The following is a 5,639-nucleotide window of genomic DNA, read 5'->3' on the forward strand; positions in this document are numbered from 1 at the left end:
AGGGTGTTAAGTGGGTAAAATGGTCAGAAAATGAAAAAATCGGGTTTTTATTAACTAAAAGTACGAGCAAAATTGCAGCATTTGCACGAGAATAGGTAAAGTAATGTAAATGCCTAATTGAAGTCATCATTGAGAGGTTCAAAACTATTTCTTTTAAATCAAGATCAAACACAAGCTTGCTACATTTTTCTCAAGCCATGAGCACAAAAATTGTTAATTTTTCCTGAAAAACTGAAATACCGCTATTCCGAAAGAAGAAAACGTGTATACGTCGCTGCTGCCACAAAAATCCCTGCAGCAAGTGATCGAATAAGACATCTTGGGCCGCCATCTTGTTTGTTACTTCGCGCGCGCGCGTGTGAAAAAACCTGAGTACAAGAAAAACCATCAACCAATCAGACAAAAGTCTCCTTTGTTGTGGTACAGCACACCCTCCCTGAGAGCCAGGAATTCCCACTGAGGCCCAGTAGGCCTTTGTAGTCGAGTCAAGGTGGGCAATAGCAGGCCATTCGGGGCGGCTGCCTGCATCCTTCCATTTCACGATGTGGTACATTGATCTGTCTGCCATCTGAGAGGTACAGAATTGTGATGGTGTCCACTGTTGGCTTCCTAACAGTTCCTCGTCCTTCAATTCTTCTTTCCCAGTGATGGCAGACTTCGAGTGCAGCTCTCTGACAACTGGGAAGGTGTCAGCTGGCCTACTTCCTTTGCCGTCTCCAGGTAACTCTTTTCCTCTTGACGCTGACAAGGCGTGCAATTTGTTTCAAAGCAAGGACGCCGTGACAACACATCTGCATTCTGCAGCTGATGACCTTTGCCCGCATGTCCCTGCAACATGACCCCTCGTGTCTGCCCACCTCAAAGCCAAATTAGTCATCGAGATTGTGAGGCTTAGTTCTACTTTCTCAGGTCAATTTTTCAAACAACGTGTGCCAGGTACCAGGCAGACAATGTTAGCTCTACTTTTTAATAAATTATACTCAGGTTAAAGCTCATATCCTGATACCTTTTAATTATTGGCCATGTAAGTTTATAATACACAGGTACTTTAACATTGCCTCCACTTCCTCCTTCTTATCTCAATTGATAGCGGTGTTTGCTTTGACGAAAAGTTCTTCATTGGAGAGGATTCTCGGCCAGAAAGTCCTGAGAATTCTCCTAAAAATATTCTTGTTTGCAATATATCTGTCATGATTGCCTAAACACCCAAGAATCCGCACCACATAGGGGGACTGAGGGAACGATGCTCTAAACAATCCCGCGGAACTCACGAGAGATGCATGGGGAACGAGAGACCGAATAATGAATATAGAAAGGGGGCGGGTATGGGGGCTGTACACTGAACAAACCAAAAGGACAATTTTATTAGGGAGACTTTTATTAGCCATTTGAAACAATAAATGGGAAAGTGATGTTATGTTAAGGTCAAAATTTTAACCTCAGACTGGGACACAGGCTCGTTTCTAAAGTCGAACTTTTCATGTGCCGAATCTAATGCAAATGAGAAAAATTCTATTGTGTTCGTTCATTTGCATTAGATTCGGCACATGAAAAGTTCGATCCTTGAAACGGGCCTCAGTGACTGAAGTGTTTTTGCTCGAGTGAGAGAACATTTCGTTGGCCAATCGTTATACTACATAAACGTAAAATCGTCTCATATTATGATCATGCATGGGCACACTAATTAATAAGCGTTAAATTATTTCTGACAACTAGATGACACATGTCCAAATTCTTAACAAACAGCAAATAGATAAAACTTAAGTCGCTAATCGTTTTCTTTTGACAATGGGAATGGGAGCTAACGAGCAGATGTCTTTGTCAGGTAAAACAATGGTTGTAGCAGACATAGTGGAGGCGATATGCAAATGTAGCAATTACTTGTCTCCGCAGCAACATTTTATGGTAATAGAGAGTTTTAGATTCTAGTACGAGAACGGCTACGAATATGAATTTTTCTCATAAAACAACCGTGAGCGCCCGCAAACCAGCGCCATTTTGGCAGCAAAAACTTGACACCGTTGTCATTTTAGTTCGAGGTTTTGCAAAAATGTCGTCGCGTCAAAACAAGTCGCCAAAACGGTAGCGGTTTTGGCATTTTTTCGATCAGGAAAAGGCTCAGTTACCAGCAATAAGAATAACCGAGCAACCTATGCTGCTAACAAAGAGCAAGATTAATCGTCCGGGTTATAAATATTCTCAGTATTTTCGCTAAAACGGGCAGTCAAATCTCGTACTCGTTCTTGTACTCGTCCTAGAATCTAAAGGTCTCTAATATTTGCTCCTAGTAAATTTCATGGTTCCTCATTTGACAATCTTGCAGAGCGAGATAGATAACCAGGCGGTATACAATGGAATCTAAATTTGCAGACATCCGCGTTCGAAATGCAACTACTGCAGTGGACACAGTCCTTCACACCGTTATAGAAAAAAAAAAAAAAAAAAAACTACTAAAATTACAATCAAATCGCCCTATTATTTAAATTACGCCGCGCAACGCTGATGGATTATTTACTTTTAAAATTAAGTTCGACCTTTTATCATTATTTTCTGCCTTTAACAAACACGTGTTGCTTCTTCGGATACGGTTTTCATTCTTTCACTTTGGCTGGTCGCTGTTGTATCCATCATTGATGGATCCAGGAAAGACTTCCATTTCCACCTTCGATTTGTCTTGTGGAGAATCGGTAATGCGCTTAGGAATTCTTTTAAACATTATGCAAAACAGGAAAATAAAGGGATTAATAATCAAATTATGAATCTTAAGCATGTAAATCTCTCAATTTATCTTCTTAAACAATAGACATTTCAGTTTATTCATCAATGATGGAAAGGTGTAGCCCGTGGGAATTTTATAAAGAAGGCAAGTTGCTTGGCAACGGACGAAAGGGCAACTGAAAGCCATAGTCCCAGGCACGAATCGAACCTTTGACCTCCGTAACACAGATCGAATGCTCTACCCATTGAGCTACTGGAACTTACTGGAGAGCTACAATACTCGTCGCATTTGTTGGAACACCCATCCCCGTTTCCCCCTTCCTCCAATGTTGATTTCCACAACTACTAGTAGTCGCCCGAAAAATTCTGACACAACATTGAATTGGGGGAAGGGGGATGTGGTATAAGCTACGATCTTGTAACACGATGATTCTGGACCATTCGCTAAGTGTTCCAACTAAATATGTCTCGTATTGTAGGTTGTTTTATCTAGATCCTGAATCGCCTAGTTATATCTAAATCTATCTAGGTCCTGAACGACCTACAGCAGCTCTTCAGTGAGTTCTAGTAGCTCATAGGTAGAACAATCGACCGGTGTTACGGAGGTCGGAGGTTCGATTCCCGCCTTGGACTCTGATTTTCAGTTGTCGTCCTTTAGCCCGTTGCCAAGCAACGTGCATTTTATATACATTTTAGTTTGTAGTCGTAGGATGCATTTTGACCCACATTTCTTATTCCACGTTTTGACTTTAATTAACTGATTTCAATTGATTTGATCAGGCCACTGGTTATCTATACTTCATCTCCTTTCCTGGAGTGTAGAAAAGCACTTCGAGAGAAAAGTAGCTTGCTCAAGACAATAACTCATTCGTCCATTTAGGGATCAACCCGTTTTCTAATGCAATTACCATAACACTTCCGAGCCTACCAGGACACGAAGCAGAAAATTGTACAAAAATTATTCGATTGTTCTTAGGCCGGCATCAAATCGTTATTTTTCATTGACTGATTTCTCGTAATAATATAACAAATGGGGTAAAGATCACCAGTCTTGTCGTACCTGTTCTTTGGATTACTGCATTTCAGTATGATTATAACAGCAATGATAATGACCAACAGACCGCCAGCAACGGAGCCCGCAATGATGTAAGGCATCTTGTAAGAGGCCTTCTCAATGGGCCTAGATGGAGCTACTGTTGATGTTACTATTGTTGACGTTTCAGCGACGAGGGTTTGCACGCTCGAAATGCTGCCATTAATGGAGTTTGAAATGTCTGCCATAGACCCTTTAACGACGGAAACGAGGTTGTCTTTCGTGATAGCGTCAACATTGGAAGTTCCGGGTGGAAATTGCAAGTAAAATGCTAAGCTTGCCAGTAGAGGATCCATAAAGATCTGTTTTGGGTAGCCTGGAAGAATGTGAACTTGGTCTTCTGTGAAGATGATGAAGGAAGCTGCCCTCTTACGGCGAGCACTGAACAAGCCATAAAAAAAGGAAACATGAACTACCACATCACCGAGTAACTATAATTTAAATTGTCTGTTGCTTTTTGTTTGTTTGCCTTTTTTATCTTTTTCCTGGTCGTTTTTGTAAAAAAATGTGCATTTACAGTAGACATCTGGGAAACACTAGCAAACGTAAAATTTGCTTAAAGGTGTCAAAAATACCACTGCTTTGCAGAATCTTAAGAAAGATAACATTAGAAGTCTTTGGCGGGTTATTTAGTTATCTTTTTAGTCATTTTTTTTTTTTCCTTAGCTCAACAAGCGATGTTAATATTGATGTAAGGCAAAGAAAAGCTTGGCTCGCGCGAGCAAGTCTGAAAGCCCTAACCTTATTCAAACGGAGCTACTTTACTTCTCCCGGAACGACGTTTAAACAATGAGGATGAACAGTACGCTTAAAACTTTGCTTCGTTTGGGATCGTCAACAGTACATCAATAACGGTATTTGTCATGATTTCACAGTAATAGAAAATTTTAAAAATGAACAAAACAAGTAAGGGAAAGAAGAAATAAAATGAATGAGGGAAATTTAAAAAGGAACAAAACAAATGAGGGAAAGAAGAAACAGAAGGAACAGGAAAGTGAATGGAAAAACAGAAAAAGCAGAAAAATGTACCTGGTAGGTGTAGATCTGCAGTCATCCGTTTTCTGAGCAGTGCTTCGTTGCTGCTGTTGCAACTGCAGCCTTGAATGCTGCTTGTAGAGGCTGGTTCCACTGAAAAGGAATAGCAAAGAATACCCAAGACAGATCTCTTAAACGAGGCACATGTTGTGACTGGGACAATTATATAGCGCAAAGTGTTTTCTTTACTCAGTATCGCAAATTTTCATTTCACGTTCACGTAGCGAGACGTTGTAACAAAATGATCTGCTAATCTGGGAAACGTTTCTTCGGGATAAGGACTAAAAATTATCAGCATTCCATGTTTGCTTGACAAAGTAGTTGTAAGGGACATTCTACTTAAAAAAGCAAACGGGTAACTCCCGCCGAAGTAGACTAGCGTACGAAGCGTGCACGAGCGCGAAAGCTTCAAGTCTCCCGATTTTGCGCAGGGGCCAGTTCTCTCTCGATTCTATCCGCGCGTTCGGCGAATGAATAAAATAAAAGGCTGTGGACAGTACCGCCAAAACAGTCAATGAATCTTGATGATGGGAAGTGACGGACCGCTTCTTCGTACAAACCAGCGTTCGTCAGGGATGTCTGTTGTCGACAACGATCTTCCTGTGTGGTCGACTGGATAATGCGGCAGGCCACGGCAGGCAGGAGAACTGGAATACAGTGGACTTTCACGAAGCAGTTGGAAGACCTGGATTCACAGACGACATCAGCCTTCTCTCCGACAGATACTCAAGCCGATCAAGAAAAGCTATGCGGTGTTGCAGAAGAAGAGGAGAAGACTGGCTTCCAAATCAAC

General features: G+C 41.3%; 1 pseudogene; it reads right to left on the reverse strand.

The window, feature by feature from the left end:
- Positions 1-2,505: 2,505 nt before the first annotated feature.
- Positions 2,506-5,639, reverse strand: part of LOC138056071 (uncharacterized) — a 3,464-nt pseudogene continuing 330 nt past the window's right edge.

Source organism: Montipora capricornis, chromosome 7, assembly GCF_036669925.1.
Source record: "Montipora capricornis isolate CH-2021 chromosome 7, ASM3666992v2, whole genome shotgun sequence".
NCBI lineage: Eukaryota > Metazoa > Cnidaria > Anthozoa > Scleractinia > Acroporidae > Montipora > Montipora capricornis.